Source organism: Herpailurus yagouaroundi, unplaced genomic scaffold (assembly GCF_014898765.1).
Source record: "Herpailurus yagouaroundi ecotype Mexico unplaced genomic scaffold, PumYag 140, whole genome shotgun sequence".
NCBI lineage: Eukaryota > Metazoa > Chordata > Mammalia > Carnivora > Felidae > Herpailurus > Herpailurus yagouaroundi.
The window spans coordinates 40,036,720-40,058,002 of NW_024412395.1; the positions used below are offsets into that span (position 1 = coordinate 40,036,720).

Below are 21,283 nucleotides of genomic sequence, written 5' to 3' on the forward strand. Positions count from 1 at the left end.
TGCTGGTTGGCCATAGACTAGGGGTTCTTAACCTTTATCAGGCCATTGGCCCCTTTGGCAGTCTGGCGAAACTTCCAGATCCCTTCTCAGGATGCTGTTTTTAAATGAAATAAAATACATAAGATTACAAAGGAAACTATTATTTCAAAACACAGGGATTCCATAGGTCAAGGTTTAAAACAATTGTACCTGTGTAGCAATGTGGGTGGTATAATGCCTAATATTTTTATTTTCTAACAGAAGCCAGGTTCCAAATTTTTAAATGAAGCTTTCTGATTCTTAAGTTCAATGTAACATTTTTCAAACACTAAGCCATTTTACCTCAGCACATGTCTGGGTTTGGGGTGCCTGGTGATCACCATTTCGAAACCTCCATGTTAGACGTTGTAGGAGATTCTTTGTACTAAAGTGGTGGTGACAATCCCACATGATGTCAACAGACAAGAATGGGGACAGTATCATAAAGCCAAACCAGGGAAAGCCTAACATTTGGCCATTTGTCCGATGGAAGAGGACAAAATATGGCATAAAGGATCCTATGTGCTTGGGTTCTAGTTCATGACGGGATCGGTCATTATTTTCTTTCCTTTGTGATCTTAATTTTAGCATCCCATCTTCCACTGTGATTTCCCACTGAGATATTTAGATAGATTTTGTTTTAAGTCTGGCTTTAGAATTTAAGGTTTTTAATTTGCTTTCATCACTTCCTTTCACTAACCCTTAGAAAATGGATTTTTTTTTACCCTTATGGGAAAGAGGGGAGATCCAGTGTCATGCTGACAGCCTAGAAAGGTAACACAGGGGTAGACACCAAAGCAAAAACAGAGGGGAAGACCCTTATTTCAGAGAAAATTTCTTACAATAATAATATATAAGAAGGGTTTTACCTGTTCTGAACTTAATTAAAATTAGGTAAGATCAGGTAATTATACTTTCATATAATTATGAAAAGAGTTATTGACTCCATATGCATTTGCTTATAAATGGGGCCCCCTATTCCAATAAATGGAAGTCATACCATAAGGTAAGTTGTTTTTTCAAATGGAGTCAATGAAGTATATAGGGATGGCATTTCCTAAATCAGTGGCTTCTATATTTTTTGACCACAATATGTAGAAACATATTTTACATCATTATATGTGTGTGTGTGATTACATATATATGTATACACACATATACTTCTAAAAGTTTTTTTTAACATTTATTCATTTGTTGAGAGACAGAGAGAGAGCACAAGCAGGGGAGGGGCAGAAAGAGGGGGAGACATAGAATCCGAAGCAGGCTTCAAGCTCCGAGCTGTCAGCACAGAGCCCGACGTGGGGCTTGAACTCATGAAACGTGAGATCATGACCTGAGCCGAAGTCAGACCCTTAACCGACTGAGCCACCCAGGCGCCCCTACACACATATACTTATAAAAACAAAAGTTCCATCAAATGTACTTGCTCTTACCAAAAGAAATGTTTTCTAATTCGATTCTGTTCTATTTCCTTTTAAAATGTTGGTCTGAACCCACTAAATTGATTTCACAATCCTCCAATGGTCTGTGACTTGTTCTTTGACAAGCAATGTTGTGATAAGTCCCCATGTTTCTTCAACCCTAAGCACAGACCTCCATTCCTGGGTTCTCCCCGTAATACTTCAGGGCCCATTGCGTCTGGACCCAGGCCTTCTTTCATCCATGCTTGTGTGGAGAATAGGTGTGAAGCTTCTGTATAATAATCAGCTTCCATCTCCTTAACTCTTTAATGTATTCGTTTACTCTTCATTCTTGGCTTCGTTTATTCAATAAAATGCTTATTGAATATTCACTGTGTGGTAGACGTAGGTCTTACATCTAGGGCCACAGGCATGCAGATTGATTATCACATCACGCGTTAAGAACTGAGCCAGGTTACCCAGGTAGTGATGGAATCACAGAGAAGTGGCACCTGGTGGTGGAGAGTTTGAATAAGATAATAAGAAGGATGGGCCGGATAATCTCTGACTAGACAATCCCTTGCAGCCATTTCAGTGCCCTCCAAAATAAGTTCTCAGGTAGGAAGTGGATCCATTCACCAGAGGCCTGGGGTGAAGGGTGGGCACAGGAAGCGAGTCTGTGATGACAGGGTGAGCTGAAGTCTTTGGGTTATAGTGGGGGGAGGGGAGAGGAAACGAGGAGATCATAGGGTTGTGGGGAAATTTGGATCTCTTGGCCCAGTGCTGAAGTTTTTTCCCACAGAGAGTTGACAATGCAGAAGTGTGTTACTTATTATTGTTATTTGTCATTTTCATGTTGACAAAGGATCTCATCTTTCACCGTGACACTCCTTAAGAATGGATTCTTGCAAACAGCAAAGACTAGTCCTCTTCCCCTGAAAGTTCAACATTACAAGATCTGGTTAGTGGTGGAAGAAATTCCATAACGGTCATCCAACCACTCCCATTTTATAGATGAGGACAACTGAAGCCAGTGACCTGCCCAAGTCCACACAGCTAATCAGTGGGAGAGTCAGGCCCGGAAGCTGGTGTCCCGTCTCCTGCCCCAGCCTGGGTTCCACATCCATGACTACCTGGTGAGGAGCTTCTGGAGGGCTGGACACAGGGAGCATGGTAGCCTCTCCTTTTTCCTTTTTGCTGCTTCCCATACAAGCTGAGGGAGGCGCCCTAAATAAGGGGGTCACTCTTTTGGTAGATGATGGCTTCTTGTTTAGAGGGTCCAGCTGAAGTCACAGGTCACTGCAGTCTTTAATGGAGTCTTTGTTCAAACAGCAAACATTCAGGTAGGCAGGAGCTTTGGAACAGCATTAGTGTCTTGAGTTCTCCTCTGTTCCAAATTCCCTCCCTCCCAGGGCCTAAGGGAGACTCCTCAGGGTCAAACTGTTTAATTCGTTAGATCCCTGTCTAATTTCTTTTTTGCACAGACTAAAATGCAGCACTGTTAGCAATCTAATGTGTATAAAAATCAACTAAGAGGGCCTCCTGGGTGGCTCAGCCAGTTGAGCATCTGACTTGGGCTCAGGTCATCATCTCACGGTTCTGAGTTTGAGCCCCACATCAGACCTGCTGCTGTCAGCCTGTCAGTGCAGAGCCTGCTTTGGATCCTCTGTCCCCCTCTCTCTCTGCTCCCCTCCCCCGCTTATGTCCTCTCTCTCTCAAAAAATAAACCAAACATAAAAAAAAAAATCACCTAAGAAACTTGTTAAAAATGGAAATCCCAGAACCTATCCCTATACATTCCAATTCTTAGGTCTTAGCGTAAGTGTGCCCAGACCTGCTTTTTAAATATAATCTTCAGGATGGTGGTACATGTATCCCCTTAGGGCACATTTTGAAAAAAAAAAATACAGGGATACAAGCATATAGGGTTTGAAGAAAAAAAAGAGCTGGGCTCCCCTGAAGTTGTTCCCTTTCCTTATGAAACCAAGTTAAAGGACCAAAAAGGCATCCTTCAACTAGACCACTGAGGCCACTTTGAATAGACTCCTTTCTCCAAATTGCAGGAAATCTCCACAAGTGGACCAGCAAAGAATCAGGATTAGGGTGTGAACTGCATGGGAAAAGATCACATTAGAAGGCCTCTATTTTAATTAGCGGCAGGGCCCCAAACCCGGTGACAAACCAGCACAAGTCCAAGTGGCAGATTCCACAGTGGCCACAAGGTGGCGATCTTCTGCATCTATTTGAAACGCTCTGTGAGTTTTCAGGTTTAGCTTATTTCCAATGTTAAATACATCATTAGTTTTAGAAGTACGCATTAATTTTAAAAGGATGCAAGGAGAAATGGTTTAACGGGCAAGCCTTCAAACTAGCATTTCAATCAAATACTGACATACTCTAGATGGAAGAACTTAGTGAGATTTCCACATCAAACCCCAGAAAAAAAAGATAAAAATCTGTTTGAGTAAAGTCTGTAGTCTTTGCAAGATGAAAAATGTCACTCAAAGAAAGTATCTTAAAAGCTTTCTGAGAAGTTGGGTTTTTCTTGAGAACTAGCAGGTACAATCTGGTCATTAAAAAGTAAAAAATAGAAAAAAAAGCATCATCTGGTAAAATTTCCTTTTTATTGGTCTGTAGTCAGGATCAGAAAATGAAAGAGAGAGAGAGAGAGAGAGAAACAACACTGGATCAACATAACACTGGTGCAGTTCTGAACCAAAAGTGAAGGCGGAGGTGCGGCTTGGGTGGTGTGGACCTGAGTTTTTCCCAGCAACTCCGTTAGGCCTCCTGGGAGGTGCAGCAGCAGGCGAGGAAGCCAGTGGCCTGAGAGCAGAGAGAGGAGGCTGTGAGTGCTCACCACAGCACAACTTCAAGCCAAGCAGCACAGCCTCAGACTTGGAAGGCCAAGCCATTGGCAAGGTCACTGTGGTCCTGGGACTTCAGGAGACAGAGAGGCTAGTGGTTGGCATGAAAGTGAGGCCAAGACAACATTCCACAGGAATAGGCTACAAAAGACAGCCAAGGCCTCAGGCCAGTGGAGAGTGCAGGGGACGAGGTTGCCGATCACCTTGTGGGCTTTGGGCCATATGTATCTATGTCTTAGCCCTTGGCCACAGCCCCACGTTGAGGATGTCCCTGACACATTTGAGTGTAGAAACAATGTGTCTAGAAAGGCCAGTAGGAGAAGGGGGCCGAGGCATAAAAATCAATTCTCACCTTTCAAGGGCACTTGGCAAAGTTGGCTTCATATTCTACCCTCTTAATTCAGTTTCCTCTCAAAGAAGAAACCCTGGAAGGCATGGGAATATCGTTGAAGGAAGCACGAACGGCCACCAGGACATAAAAGGTGGTGAGGAAATAGAACGGGCCTCAATAGCTGGGCCTTCCTCCCTCCCACCTTCCCAGATTCTCCCATCGTGTTCTTGGTCAGGACAGGAAAACGGTTGGAAGGGGAAAACTCTTTTCAAGAAGAAAGGCTGAAGGGGCCATTGTCTTAGAAACTCAGAGACTGCAGGAGAGATGTCGGAGATATTTCATTTCTCTTTATTCTTCACAGTGTGGGGCTGGGGCAAAGGCTTTGAGGTCCTGGTTGTTTTAAGGGACAGCCATCCTTTGGTTATTCTCTGTTCAGACCCCCCTCACTGCAGGGAAAATCATATTAGAGCTTTGGCAGGATGGATGTTCTCTATGGAGCCTGTGTGTCTGCAGGACAGTGTCCCATTAGAACCTTCCCTGTGCTAAGCAGCTGAGCGAGATGCTTATATAGCTGAGGAGAGGGGATGCCTGAGAGACATTCCCCTCGACAAGACCCCTTTTTCACTGCATTATCCGTGGATTTGGGGAGATGGGCTGCCCAAAGCTGGACACACAGAAAGAGCTCATATCTCGCCAACTTTCATGAGACCTTGGGCCATGAGTAATGTAAAATATCATAGGTGATTTAAGGATAAGCAGTTTTATTTAGTGACCCTCTAAATGCAAACCATATCCCACATCCAGTGTGATAAATGCCTTAACTCTGGGGTACATGTGTCTCAGACCTGGGCTGATTTCCTTACACTCAGGCAATCAACCATTAGAGGCAGGAATGGAGAAATACAGAAGAAGATAGCATTCACCAGCAAGTTTTTGAGTTTTTGTTTGGCGGGGTTTTTTCCTTGCATGGCAGATTTTACGTTGGAAGATGAAGTTCCTGATCTCCCAGGAGGCGAGCTGGTGCTCAACGTGATTTCCTGACGAGTGGGAGTGGATTTGCACAGATACTTCCTCTTCAGTCTCTGCACAAGCGTCGGCATTGTGCAGGCAGCCCAACCCACAAAAAGCGAGGGAAGTTCTCTTGCACGTCTGCTGGGGGTCTCAGGGACCCAGAGCTCGGGTGCAGGGGGCACCTGCTCCACCTGCACCCACACCATTCATTACACACAGCTCACTCGCCTGCCCGACGGTCAACCGGAAGTGAATCGTGCCTTAGCTGAGACATCTTGGCAAGTATGGATGGTTAAATCATAAAATTAATAAAGACAACTTCCCTCCCAATATTTAGAAACATTAAACTAATAATAAAGGCACTGTTCTCAGATCAAAGCAGCTCTTCTTAACTAATTGAAAGAGTTTCTTATAATTAGATTTCTTTTAAAGATTTATTAAAAAAAAAATTGTTTCCTTTGGAAGCAGATGCTGTGTTGACTGGCAGTCAAAGTACCAGAATCTTAGACATTGTAATATCACTTTAGATAATTAGCCGCATTGCTTTAATTTTCAGCTACTGTGCCTTTGAGTTCTGTCTGGCAGCCGTGTGGGTATTAGTCTCACAGGAAATTTGCTGAATGGCCAATATGTTGAATGCCTTGGCAAGGCCACCAGAATGACAATATATAGTATGCTCCTTGCTACAAGCAGAGTAACTATGTAACTTACTGTCCAAACTGGGATACTTTTGAGAATAAAAGGAGGCACAATTAATAATCACTCCAGGAAAATAGATATAAACGGACTTCCTTGCTTATACGGCAAGCTTTTGTCCTTTAAAGTTATTTCACAGAAAGAAGGAAGATACAGATAGAATTCTCAATGTTATTCAGGTTCTCATGAACTTACTCATTCCAGGTCAAATTCCTTTTTTTGTTAACTACAAAATGCTCTTTAGGAAAGACATCCTGAAACGATTCAGCCACTCCTAGTTTTGCATTTTTGTAGAGATCAACTAATGCAAATCAGATTTTAAAAGGAGGGATAGAAATTTGACACAGATTTCACAATTATTCCTGGGTGCAGTCCCTCATCATTTTTTTTTTTTTTTGTAGGATTTTCCAAACAGTCACAAAAGCAAAAAAAAAAAAAGTAAGTGGTTGTGCTGTTAACCTATAGGATGAATGGAAATTCCTGTTGTTATGAAAGTTTACGGTTTGGAGGAAATATTTCAGCAACATCATCATGCCTGATTTTTAAAAGTGCTATATGTCAAACAACTGAAGCGTGAAGACATGTGCTCTGGATGACTCAGCAAAGGGTAGAAAAAAAAAAAAAATTGGCCATTGTCATGAAGACGGAAAACGTATGTGGAGACTGAATGTAAAGTGGAAAAAAATGTTAAATTAAGCATTATTTTATGTAATACCTGACTTTTAATATCAATATATAATTTAATTAACAAATTCAGTATTTTGATTAGACACTTGAATATTTTATTTATATTCCCCAAAGCTTATGTGTCCAAACCACATAGGTTTCTGTTCTGTGTAGGTTGGTAGCAACAGGCTCCTGGAATTCAGGCTGGGTGAATACGGGGGTTCCCCGTGACTTCCTGCCTGGGCAGAAAATTTATTAGGACTCCAGGTGATACAGCAAAACACTGAACCTGTGAGCTATGCCTTTTTGTCTTTTGTCATAAGTCCAGCTGCTGTCTTTCAGAATACCACCATGCATGCGGTAGGGGGTGATGAATACGAGCAGGTGCAAGATTCACTGATGCACACCAGGGTCTCTGCAAGCAAAGTCTACACTGAATGGCTCAGGGACAGTTCCTTTCCATCACATGCCTAAGAAGCCTCCGTCATGGACCCCAGCCTAACCCATGGTGTTAAGGTGGCCTTGGATACATCGACCAAAGACCAGCCACTGTGTGGATCTGGAAAGAAGACTGTGTCCGTCTGGTCTCTTCTGGCCTCCTGGCAGCTGAGAGTCTAGTCGGGGCTAGATAAGATGCACTCTTGGACTAACCAATTCTGACACTTTTGGTTTTTCTTAGAACTGGAATCCCTTGGTTGGGTAAAAATCCTTGCTTGCTTGCTTTAAAAAGCATTTCTTCCTTGTTTTAAGCAAAGATCATTGGAATCCAGTTGTGTTCATCATCACAATGAACATAAAAAGACCTCCCTCAAGTGCCTCTTTCCCTCTGTTTGGGCTAAGATTGCACATATTCAATAGCTGAATATTACACTTAATTCTGGGCAGCACTTTTCATGAGGGATATTGGAAACCAGAAAGCTCCCAGGAGAGGGGGATGGTACAGGTCTGGAAACTACAATAAATGAAGAACAGGCAAAAGAACTGAGCGTCTCTAGTCTGGCGAAGCAAATCTCAACTTAAAAATTGAGAGCTGCTGGCTGCCCAGATGCAGCAGTGGGACCTGGGACACCTGGGTGACTCAGTTTCTGAGGGTCTGACTCTTGGCTTCGGCTCAGGTCATGAGCTCACGGTTTGTGGGTTTGAACCCCACGTCAGGCTCTGTGCTGGCATCATGGAGCCTGCTTGGGGTTTTCTCTCTCCCTTTCTCTCTGCTCCCCCTCCCCCACTCGCTCTGTGTCCCTCTCAAAATAAATAAATAAACTTAAAAAAAAAAGAGGCAGATCCAGATATTGCTCATTTTGGCTCTGTGAAAAGAAGAACTTAATAAAACTTGGGTCTAGTCAGTATTGAAATGGGCTAGGATGAAGTCATGAAGTCATGGGAAATGTCCATGGAGAGAAAGGGACGCCATATCCAGGATACCTCCCGGGTAACTTGCAGTGAAAGGCTCTGAGTTTAAACTGGGGATACAAATAGATGTATGACAAAGTGCCTCCCTTGTCAGCACCTACTGTCTTCCAGAAGAAAGGATGCCTAGATAAAAATGTAAGTAACAATGTAAGAAGTGCATGCTACAGACCAGGGGAGATACTGAGAGCTGTGGGAGGACCTGGAATTGGCAGATGCAGAGGGCTTCATTAGGAGGTGGGATACGGGGTGGGTGTTGAAATGTGCTGAGACTGAGATAAACGGTTGGGGAGATTCTAGGGGTGCAGCTGGGGCTACAGGGAACACTGTAAACAAAAGGCTATGCTAGAACAATGTGGATACCAGGAATAGAGAGGAGGGTCTGTGAGGGGAGGACTCAGAGATTGGAGATAGCTGTGAAGGCCAGATACTGGAAATCCTTGAACTGTAGGTTGTTGGAGTACATTCTCCACTGGTACCTGAGTTACTAAATAGCAATGTCTTTCATACCTGACAGGCAGTATTGGCTTCCTTGTGCAGTGCCTCAGAGAGGCCAAATGTTAGGGTAGAAAGCAAGTAATACCATGGCATTTTCCTGACCTCTTTCATCAGTGGAGTCTCTAGCCCTAACAGGCTTTTAAGGGAAATAGTACATTCTTTTGGCATTTGCCAGTATTAGCCTACCCACCCCTAAACCCTCAAAGCCCACTGTATAATTACCCCCAGGGGGCCAGAGTTCATTTAAAACAGCAAGTGTAGGCAACACCCAGCTATTAGAACTCAAATTTCAGAGCTATCCCTAAATTCTGGCCTGAAGCATTTTGGAGATGGGAGGGGTCCCCAAAGGTGGGGAGACTTTGAGGTTGGTATTTCCTGCCTGCAGTGAAGGCATGTGGTTTCTGAGGTTGGCATGGGTAGGCTGTGTTCCTGTAGGGGGGCTGCAGCCCACTCCCAGGGAGGCCCTCTCTCCTCAGCACTGGCTTCAGGCCTCCTCTTGGCCCCTCCACTTCCTCAGAAGCACATACTTGTCTGTTCTCCCTCTTCTTGCATTTAGCTCAACTCCTTGGGTGGGAAGATGAGAGGAGTTTCAGGGCTGCTCCTGTGACCCACTACCCCAGATGGGAGGGGTGGTCCAGACAGAGAGTGGGAAGGAAAATTATTCCAGAAGGAGTCTTCCAGTCTGTCTCCAGGTAGCTACCCAGCTAGCCAGTGCTTCTCTGGTTTCCTGAGAGAAGGAGAAGTTGGAAAGTGGGCAATGCAGCAGTTGGTCTCCATGCAGGATGAGTGCTTGGCCAAGATGGCAGCAATAACTACCTTGCTCTGTTTAGGAGCTGCCTAAACAAATAACTGCTCCACATGTTCTCATTGAGGGGCCCCAGAAGCCCCTCGGTAGCTTCCACATTAGCCTACTCTGAAGTTTAAAATGCTACCATTAAGATGGATTCCCTGGATTTTATTGTAAATCTCACCCTTAGTTTCTCTTTAAAGATGCAGTTTCACTGGATACAATAAATTAGTCAATTGAGTCATTCCTCCCTAGAAAGAGGAGTGCATTGCCCTGGAAACGTTAGGAGTTGGAGAAGGTAGCCAAAGAAGCTAAATATCTTGAATTGAGAGAGCAGAGAGTACCAAGGGCCACATTCACTTCCTTTAGGATTTGCCATGGGCCAACACAGACCCAGTCAAGCAGCATCTCCTGGGCTCTGGAATGCCTTAAATTATGCTCTAAAATGGATGCTTCTAGGTGCCTGCGTGGTTCAGTCAGTTAAACATCTGAATTTGGCTCAGGTCATGATCTTACAGCTTGTGAGTTCGAGCCTCATGTCAGGTTCTGTGCTGACAGCTCAGAGCCTGGAGCCTGCTTTGGATTCTGTGTCTCCCTGTCTCTCTGCCCCTCCCCCACTCCTACTCTGTCTCTCTCTCTCTCTGTCTCTCTCTCTCAAAAATAAATACAACATTAAAAAAATATTTAAAATGGATGCTTCTGAAGCCCTATTTTATTCAGTTTCTCCAGCAGGAAAACACATAGGAAACCAGAGTTTGACCAGAATTACCAATTCCACCCTTCTAATCTTGACCTGCTTTGTCTGCTATTCTTGCGTTCATTTTTACCATAAGGGTCTTGTCTTTGAAGCTTGCTGGAGATTCTCAAGTCTGTTTTCAGTGGGAAGGAGGCACGTTTTCACTAAGCAGACATAGCGCTCATTAGATCATGGAAAGTTCTCCATTTCTATCCCAGTCCAGAAGCCAATGTCCTGGGACCATCACTCATAGATCAAAAACCTGCTCAGATGCTTTCCAGAGAGAGGGAAACCGTCCAGCAGGTGTCAGTAAGTTCTAAGATGTGCGGGGAGTCTGGCTTACCAATCAAGTGTGTTCTTTTCCAAACCAGCTTAGTTTTCAAGGCCTTCTCAGGGGATTGTGACTGACAGAAGGGCCGTGATGACTGGAGTTCCCAAAGAGGAGGGCAAAGAGGGAAAATAGAAATCCTTTTCCTTGCGGAGAAGAACTGAGATTTGTTGTGTGTCTGAGGATTCTTGGAAGTCTGTACCATAGAGCCTAGGCTGAGAAATGCATGATGATGGACTAGAAAGATATCGCAAGGCACCAGAAAGGGGGTTGTTCTGTCTTTTTCCTTGCCTCGGGGCACAATTCCATCTGACCTTACCTAGAGGCAGCCTGTTCAAATCAGCTTCAGGTTTCTCATTCAGCCTGCATGAGGCCTTAGCTGAGGTAATTGTGAAGAACCCAGGCCACGTCAGACCAGCATAGTGGACTCCATTCTATACTAAGGTGACCCTCCACCACATGAAATTGTGCAAACTGGAAGCCTTAGAGCCACAATAGCTTGGGTTAGGGCCCTGTTTCTGGCTTGGCATCAGACCAGATTCTAGGAGAGATCAGGCAGAGGTATGGAGAAGAGTCTTTTCTTTCTTTCTTTCTTTCTTTCTTTCTTTCTTTCTTTCTTTCTTTCTTTTTAAAGATTCTATTTTTAAATAATCGCCCACATGGGGCTCGAACTCACAACTCTGAGATCAAGAGCCATACACTCCACCAACTGAGCCAGCCAGGTGCCCCTGGAGAAAAGTCTTTACATCCCTACATCCTCTTTGTCTGATCAGCATTTACTGAAAGACTGCTGATTTCAAAGATAGTGCTAGAAACTATGGAAGATACCGAGAGATACGATGTGGGGGTGCCTGAGTTTAAGGGAATCAGTATCTTGTGGACTCTGGTATTCATTGTTGACCAGCTACTAGCCTGTCCTTATCGTGCTGGCTCCATTTAGAGGAGCTCCGCCCCAGTTTATAGGATATTGGTAGAGGTATCAATCAGGCATCATAACCAGCTACCACAGGGATGGGATTGTGATCTAACCTGGCTGATGAGGGCACACTGACATCACTACGTAGTTGTTCTCTGTTTCTTACAGCTAAAGGAATGAAACTAATCCATAGATTGACAATGTTTGGTCAACGAAACTGTTTAACACTATATAAAAACCAGCATGAAGTTTCCCAGGGAAAGGATTGACTGATCTAGAGATGTTCTTATCTTACATGGGATGCAGTTGCTCAAATGTACAGGTATTGAAATTGGTTTTCATCTGATAATCAGCTACTATCATTATAAGCTACTTGGACAGGGATGTCTAGGAAGTTGATTTTCTCATTAAATTTAGCTTAGTGAGTTCTGAAGGACAAGGATTGTGTCAAATAGATGCCCGATAGTTTGAGCCCTTGGATATGCTGTTGCTGCTCTGACATGTGAATCATTTGGGCGGTAGGAAAAGGATCCTGAACATGGACCTTGAAAGAAAGAAGGCTCACAATTTGAAAAGTAAAAGTTACCATTTTAGGGACACCTGGGTGACTCGGTTGATTAATCATTCAACTTTTGATTTTGTCTCAGGTCATGATCTCATGGTCATGAGATTGAGTACTGAGTTGGGCTCTGCACAAGGCATGGAGCCTACTTAAGATTCTCTCCTCCCTTTCCCTCTGCCCCTCCCACCTCCAAAAAGCGAACATTTTAAAAAGGCAAAATACCAGCTTTGCTTCTTTATTCTAAGATATTAGATACATTATCATCAGAGAATGGCTAGGAAAAGTGCTTGTTGAGTTTCTTAAGCCATTCTCCAAGATTCATAGTGTCACACATTCTGTTATTAAAGTTATATTTTGTGTTTTACAGTTTTCTTTTCGATGTTGAACCTAAAGTCTTTCCACTTGAACCTGAAAAGGAGGGGATGGCAAAGAGTCCATTCACCACTGTTATAGCCCCATGAGCTAATCAGAGACATTACGTGTTCCTGCTAAGTCCAGGGGGCAGTCTTACAAAGTCCTGAACTTAGTACAAAGCTCTCCACCTTGGCATTCATTACTCAGTCCATTAGTGTTGGCCTACTGGATGCCATGCAAGATGAAAGCCACTTTCCATCATAAACTGTAACCAATGATGCACATTTATGTAAGACCCTGAGCAGAAATTTTGCTAGCTCCTATCTGTTCACAAGCTGGTATAAGTCTCAGAGAAAGACACAACTTCAAAATCAATCAACTATAGATTGCAACGGTGATGCTGTGAATATAAATGCTTATGGAAAGGCAAATGAAGATAAGACCAGTTACTTCCAAGTACTCAACACGTCAGTTTCCTGTCCCTGTGGGCAGAAGATAAATATTCATTGAATAAAGCCAAGAATGGTGATCAGTTGAAAGGGGTAGAGTCAAGGTTTCACATTTCTAGATGTGTTTTGCTTCATACTGACAGGTCCCAAACAGTCAAGGAGACCCAAGGTCATCTATATGTTCTTTAAAAAAAAAAAAAAGCGACACATCTTCAGCAAAACACAGATCAGTCCTAAGCCTGCACTGGGTTGGGAAAGCTTCCTATCTTCAAGATCATTTATTTCCTAAAATCTCAGATTCATTTCCACCTGAGAGAGTCAACCGGAGTCTAACCTGATAGAGGATGGAAACATAACAATCCTTATGAGGGGGATATATTAATGTCCTAGAGCTATGATAATAAAGTACTATAAACTAGGTGGCTTAAAGCAAATAAATCTATTCTCTTATAGTTCTGCAGGCTACAAGTTCAAAATCAAAGTGTCAGCAAGGCTAGTAGCTTCTGAGAGCCTTGAGATACAAACTGTCCACTGCCTTTCTCCCAGCTTCTAGTGACATGCAGGGATTAATGGCCTGCAATCCCTGGCATTCCTTAAATTGTAGATACAGCTCTCCAATCCTCACCTCCATCCTCACATTGGTGCTCTCTGTCTGTCCTCACATGACCATCTCCTTGTAAAGACACCAGGTATTTTGGATGAGTGGCTCACCCTACTCCAGGAGGACCTCATCTTAACGAATTATAACAGCAATAGCCCTATTTCCAAATAGGGTCACATTCTGAGGTACTACAGGTTAGAGCTATCACATATATTGTTGTGGGGGAGGAAGGATACATTGCAACCCATAACAGGAATGAGAAACTATCTGGCCCTGTCAAATCACGAAATGTTGCCAAAGCATGTATGGTAACATCTTGGATAGGTTTGATGTGTAGTGGCAGGTCCAAGGGGCCTTTGAAACTAAGACATCCAATAATGTATCCCCAATGGATAGAAGTGTTTCTGTTTCATGATTTTTCCATCTCAGCTCTGATTAGAATGTCAACTGTCACCTAGAAGAGAAAGGTTTCATATCCCATCACCAAATTTCAGATTCATCTTATTTTTAGTGTCTCAAATTTGAAGATGCCAGGAACACATCTTTCAGTATCTGATCAATAATACAAGTTTTCTGTATTTGTTCAGGTGGCTTCCCTCCCCGGAGCTTTCTACCTACCAGATTTTCAACATGACTTCAATACATGTACAAACAGAAAAACTACCCCACAGAGGCTAAAGTAATAGGAAGATAATTTGTTAAAAAGGTTGTGTCTTTAGGATAAGTGGATACACAAATAGTTGATTTCAAAGAACTAGATGGATAACCCCATTTGGATTGCACCAATAGTGAGGACAACCAAAGCAATGATACTTCATAGCATATATTTGCTAGTTGTTTATAACTTTTCACTGGGCAGATGCTGGAATGATTTTTTTTTTTTGTATTATGTAGCAACACTAGACAGACAGCTAATATGTTTTTCCAGTTCAGTTATTCATATCTCAGCACTGCAATAGAAAGAAGTCATCTCGTTCCCTTTACTGCAGAAAAAAGAGTTTGTACTTCTCCATACCATTGACTTGGAACAGCCTGTGGCTAATGCAAAACCATATTGGGAGAGGATTTTTTACTCTCTGCTTTCTGACCTCCCCAAAGACATCACTGTCAAGTGTGAGCATTAAAAACTCTATTGAGGGCTTTTATAAAGACAATGGGGGTAAAGAGAGAGCTGTATGTTTCCAACACTTGGACCAGATTTAACTGTATCCCTGGGGAACAGGTCAGCAAGACTATACCATAGGTTCCATGGGGCATCCACAATCTTCCCCAGGGAGGAAATGCATTCCCTTCAGAGCCGCAGGGATCTGTATACTGCACTAAGGAGGTCTAATCCATTTTGGCTGGTTGCACTGAGATACTCTCTGTTCCCAATTAAATCAATTATCTGGGTAATCTTCATAATTAACGGCAGAAGATTTGAGCTGTCAGGACTGGCTGTAGCAAAAATATTTGGGCATGTGGGTTAAGCCACAGTTGTTCTGTGGGTGTCTGAGGCCGGGGCAGGAAAGTGGGCTGAGCGCATGCTGGGGCCAGCTTTCTCAATTATTGTTGGGCTCTAACTAAACAGCAGAAAGGGCTTTTGCCTAGAAGTCAGGAGATAGTGTTCTCACTCCATCTCTGACACTAGCAAGCTGTGTCACATTAAGCAAGCTTCTTCATGTCAGAACGACTTATCTTTACATCTGCAAAATGAAGGAATGAAGCCAGATGGTTTTAGTTAGCCTTTACAAAGCAGATGCTGAATATCAGGCACTGTAGTAAACCTTATTTCATTTAATCCTTATAACTAAACTTTTATGAGAAACAAGGCACAGAGAGGATAAGTAACTTGCCTGACATCACACAGCTAGGGATTTTCAAAGACCAGATGATCTTTAAGCTCCCTTCTCACTAAAATTTTAATCTCTATTGCTGTGGAAGCCAAGTGGAAGCCCCTGTGTCCCAGATAAGGCTTAGGCTAACTTATATTCTTGCTACTTAAAGTCCATGGACCAATAACATAGCCATCACCTGCAATCTTTTTGGAAATTTGGAATCTCAGATCTCACTCCAAATTTATGAATCAGAACCTTCATTTTTAACCAGATAACAAGGTAATTCATGTGCCTAGTAAAGCTTGAGGGGCACTGATCTAAGACTGACCAAAGGCCCAATTGGAACCACTGCAAGGGATTTCTGTTTTCTGCCCCCACTGGTAAACATTGAAGGCCCTATACTGAGGTGCCGGGGAAGGGTTGCGGTGACTTCCGTCCTGCAGTTCTAAACCATTGGCCCAGTGCAAGGATCTGTGTTTCTTCTTTGCTTTCTTACCCAAGTCATATGCTCCTGACTGTCGGCTCTACTTCCAAAAGGAAGCTTCCAGTAGCTAGAACAGATCTTTGTATCTCTATGAGCTGACCACAGGGCAGAGGCTATTGTGAACAGATTAATGCATGTTCAGGATAAAATTCTCCAATGTCCTTTTGCAGGCAGGAGAAATTGCTGTTCTCACTTTCCCACTGACTTCCCTCTTTTATTTAACAATGACTCTACACAAAGGCTTTCTATAGAAAGATAATTGGATTTCTAACTCTATTTGTTCAAAACTCACTTAACATTATAATGGCCCTAGTTATATTGTTTGTATCAACTCATCAGTAGTAAAGTACCAATTTCTGAATAAATATGTAGATTTTTGTACATACATCTAGCATTACCAAAGCAGGAAAGGAAAAATAAGCCAGAAATAGAAATCCATTAATAAAAACAGATACTAACTAGATACTTCGCTGCACTAGGCTTAAATGTGCTGGGTAAGTTTAGATTTTCAACATCTGAGTGCTATTTTTGTCTTATGTGTGTATTTGCTTAGTGTTTAATCACTGTGGAACTTTTGGCCAACAGGTCATTGAAGAAGAATATAGCCTGCTGTATTCACCACCGAAGTACCAATTTAACACAATCTTAAATGAATTAAACATATACTTTAACAATGATTATCCTTCCCTTGCCATGGGGGTTGCAACAGAACCTGGCTTCCTGAATACCCTAGAGGTTTCCCTTTGACATCTTTAAGGCAAAAGTAGAGAGGGGAGAGAGAGAGAGAGAGAAAGAGAGAGAGAGAGAATTTCTAGGGATTTTTATGTTTTCATTATGTATGTTTGATAGAGATTTCTTTTCCACCTTTCAAACGTATGAAACAAGGCCTTTTTTTCCATGTTTTTTCTTCTCTGTTCTTTCTCTGGACAAGGAAGAGGCTACCACTGAATAAATGAAACAAAGAGCAGAATGCATTATTTTCTAAGCAAAAAACCAATGAACACGGACTCTGAAGAGAGCAGATGCTTGCTCTTATATGGGGCTTGGAGAAGCTAGGCATTCAGAGATTGGTGGCCTCTCAGAAGCAGGAGTGGTCAGGGATTGGCCATGGAAAGCAGTTACTAAAACTGGCTGCTGCTATTGGCTGGCTTTCAGAAGCTTGATTACCATTTCAGAGTTGTCATTAATTGATTGGGAAGAGTTTACAACTGAATCTGGTGGTTAATTGTTCCTACAATCAAAGAGTAGTCAATCTTTCTTGAATTTGGAGTATGGACAATTTTTATGTTCACCTCCTGCCCCCACTTGGTACTTCAGGCAGCCTGTGTACTCACTGTGGTATGAAACATTAAGGAATATAATCTGAGTACATTGAATCTCAAAGTGCCATACCTTGGCACTCTCCCATAGGGTAAATAGGAAACACATGGCCCGTGTGTGGGCCAATTCCCCTTCCAGGCTTGCTCAAAACTCGTGCCACTCTTTGCCACGGAGCCCAGATTAAGGCTTTGGCTTCATTCTAGCAGCTTCTACTCATTAAGTGGGATTGCCAGCTGATGAAAGAAGATTGCCATCTTCTGTGGAAGAAGCCTGTTTGCCATCCCTGCTCTTGAACAACTTTGTAAAATTTAAGTATCCCGTGTCCCATTCTTTTACCTTCTCCTTTATAAACCAGCTGAGGAGAGTTCCAGGCAACTTCCCTCTGAGATGTAATGTGTTACACAATGCGTGGTTGTCCTATACCTGTTAAAGACAAAGATCCTGAGCTTCGCTCTGGAATACATCTATTCCTGGAAAAGGGCACTGTGGTGTGTCAATTAAGAGCACCAAGATAGATAAACACGTGAATTCTAATTCTAGCTGAAATGTCATTTACCAGCTGTGGGACGTTGGGCAACTTACTTAACCTCTCTGAGCCTTAGTTTTCCCTTTTGTAAAATAGGGATAAAGCACAGTATTCATATCATAAGATTATTGTAAAGATTAGATGAGAGGAACGTAAGACACTTAGGGTGGTACCTGGTAGGTAGTAAGTACTCAAAATGTTGGGTATGACACAATTTGCTATTTTTGTCTGTAAAGAAATCCCTGGGAGTCTAAAGGTCTGGGTTCAGATATGCCTAATATTATTAATCATGTAGCCAACAGTCAATAAGAATACTTGCATTGTTTGCATGAGCGAAACTAATGTTTACTAACTTCATGGTGCTGTTCAAATCACCCTTTTGGGGCCTCAATTTTCTTCCTTGTAAAATGGTGCAGACAGCTACTCAGTCTAACATAGCGTCACTGTGAATATTAAATCAAATAATATACATGAAATGGCAAGGAACCATGGGAGAGACTCATTTCTTGAAGATAACTGAGATTAAAAAAAAAATTAAAGGAGAAATCACTTAAGAGAAGAACGAAAATTTTACCATAAATGGTATTTTTAGGTGTTGGTTGAATTCTATTGTTAAAAATGAAACATTACAAATAAGTTTATCTTCTATTTTCCAGAATCTTATAGCTGTAATTATTTGCTAATTCTTGGAATCATAAAATGAATCAAGTGTCAATTTTTTTTGGCTTAACTTGACTGACAAAACGCTAAGGTCTCCTTTTCTTCACATTTGATTTTTGCTACACACTTACTGAAAGGGTCAGTTTTTGCCAAAATATTAACGGACTTGGCTCATTCTCCCAAGGGTCTCTTTTAATTCTCTGATATTTAAATCAGTCTCTTTTGAAGCTCAAATTGTCCCTCATCCAAGTCAGATGAAAGCCCGCATCTTTTGCAGGATATGCAATTTCACTTTGTTGCAATCAATTTGCATTTGATTTGCATTGTATTATTGACCACACGGGAGGGTCGAACAAAGATCTTGATACCATATGTGAGAATAGACACCAGCATGATGGAAAGTTATGATTAAATGGGAACTAATTGTAAAAATGGTCAGTTCATTAATGAATCTTTTTCTGTCCTGGAAACTTTTGCTTCCTCACCAAATCTTGACACTGCAAAGATGTAGTTAATGAGTCTCCCTGTTCCCATTAAAACTGTATAGGATCCATGTCCCAAGAATTTGATTTGGGATCAAATTCTTAAGAATCAGATTGTATTTCAAGTGCCCTCACATAAGAGATACTATTTTAAGGCATCCTTTGATGTTTCTCAAGTAAAAGGAAACACCTACCCAATCCCTGACTAAATCTTACTTTTCACAAACCTGAATTTCCAGGAATCACATTTTCTTAGAGCAAAGTTCATCCCTATTGCTTTAGGGAGTTGGGGGTCGAGTGATGTTGCCTCACCTTTTTTCTCTGCAGGCAATGGGCCAGGTCCAAGAACAATTTGAAGCAGGCGCAGGAAGGCCAGGTGTAGAAATGAGTCCCCCACCTGGCAGGAAGGAGGGAACTCCCCTTCCCTGCTGCCTAATAGAGGCCTGTAGAGCAAGAGCTCCTCACGGTCCCTTGCAAGCAAGACGAATGGATGATTAGAGACATGAGCAGGCTAGGGAAGCATGGCCCTACCTTTCCTTAGTGCCTCCCTGTCCTATCACTTCCCTGGCATGTCTGGAAGGGGAAGCGTGTGATATTTGTGGCACTCACAAAAGCCACCCTTCCCCCATCTTGAACCAAACTCCACTCTTCTGTCCTGGGGGCTAAGGAGTGAATATGGCTGAGATCAAACAGGATTTCATGGTGCTTTTGTTAGAGTTCCTAAACAGGCAGCTGTGGGCAAAGATTTAAACAAACAACAAGACTTTTAAAGGGATTCTTGAAACGATCTTGTCACGTCATGGGTGACTGTGTCGTTCCCAGGCTGCAGTCTGACCTTAGTATGACAAGACGCTTGCACTCTGAAGGACTGGGGAGACCCCTTTGAATGTGCTTCATTCTTTTCTTCCTCTCAAGGGTGGGTAGGGGAAGGAGACAGAGAGAGAAGAGAGAGGGGGGTGAGGGGCAGAGGCTCTGGAGAGAATGGCATGCTGCCAGGAGAAGAAGGGAGACACAACATGGCTTGTTGGGAGGAAATGAGCCAGTTGCACCCCCCAGCCCCACCCCTGCTAAGTCCTCTTACAACAAAGTGGCCACTGCCAAGATTTCTCCTGCCAGGCCTAGGTCTGTGGAGCTCCCACACACCATCTACAAAGACCCAAGACAAACGTGGACAGCCTCAAAGCCTCACTTCACTACATCTTAAGGCAGTCCTAAATGCTTGTAGCTTCTCATTTAGGACAGCGAAGAGAAATCCCCTTGGGAAAACTCGCTTTGAAGTCCTAAGCTCTAATGTTTAAAATCTGTTAGCAAACCACACATTTCTCCACTCTCGCTGGGGCAGCTGGTTTCTTTCCAAATAAATCACAGGGCTGCTGAGCATTCTAATGCAGGATCTTTGGGGTCTCCTTTCAACACTGCTCAAAAGGCCCAGCTGCAGGGCAGTTGGCCTGAGACCACCTCCTATGGGCTACAGTCCTATTTATAAAATCCTTTGGGACAGGTGTCTGGAAGGTGGATTTAGGAACATTGTGTGACTGTGCAATGCAAGAGGGTGTCAGGTGGTGGCCAAGATCCTGGGACATCAGAAGTCAGGCCTGGAAGATAGGCAGAGAGAAAATGGAGTCTCCATGAAGATATCAGCTGCCTCCTACCTTTGGTGGTCGGCACCTTAACCATGCAGGGGCTCATAGAACTTTCACAGGAAGAGAGAAGAAATGCCTAACCTCAGCAGAGAATGAGCAAACCTTGACTATGAAGGTCACATTGCTCTGTATCTGAAAAATGATGACTCAACAGGAAAGGACAGTTAGGGAGGAGATAAGAAGTGCCATTCAAAGGTCTATTATGTGCCTGTGTAGGAGGACAGAGAGCACAAAATCATGACCTTGCCATATAGATGTTTATAGTGTAGTTGGGGAGAGAGATGAAGACAGATGAAGTCAGAAGGAGCAATTCTCTGGGGGTGATAAGCCATACCAACTGAAAGGATGGCCTCTGGAGTCCAATTTCTCAGCACGAACCCTGCCCACATCAACTTGCCAGCTGTATAACCTTAGGCAAGTTTTCAAATTGCAGAGGAGACTCTGTTTCGTCATCTTCAGGCATACATATTTAGTGCTCACCTCACAGGGATGGTGTGCATCAAATGAGCTATCCCTGTGAAACACTTTCCCCATAAAAGGTGCTCAATAAATATTAGCCATTGATATTACCATTATTCAAAGATGGAATATAACTAAGCCCTAAAGTAGCACGATATGGCATAATGTAACCGACAGTTCAGAGAAACAGAAAATAAGTTGCTTTGAACCACTTCAGTGGCTTGGGAAAAAAAATGGGCTGGATTTGAATGATCAGTGGAGAGGAGCA

The 21,283-nt window shown here is 42.9% G+C and overlaps 1 long non-coding RNA gene across 2 annotated transcripts in view; it reads right to left on the reverse strand.

Moving 5' to 3' along the window:
* Positions 1-21,283, reverse strand: part of LOC121030597 (uncharacterized) — a 55,919-nt gene that overhangs the window by 6,657 nt on the left and 27,979 nt on the right. For both annotated transcript variants that reach the window (XR_005790312.1, XR_005790311.1), the window contains exons 3-4: positions 19,226-19,383; positions 17,582-17,668 (exon numbers count right to left, since the gene is read on the reverse strand). This is a non-coding gene — a long non-coding RNA (uncharacterized LOC121030597). The remainder of the gene's footprint in view (positions 1-17,581; positions 17,669-19,225; positions 19,384-21,283) is intronic.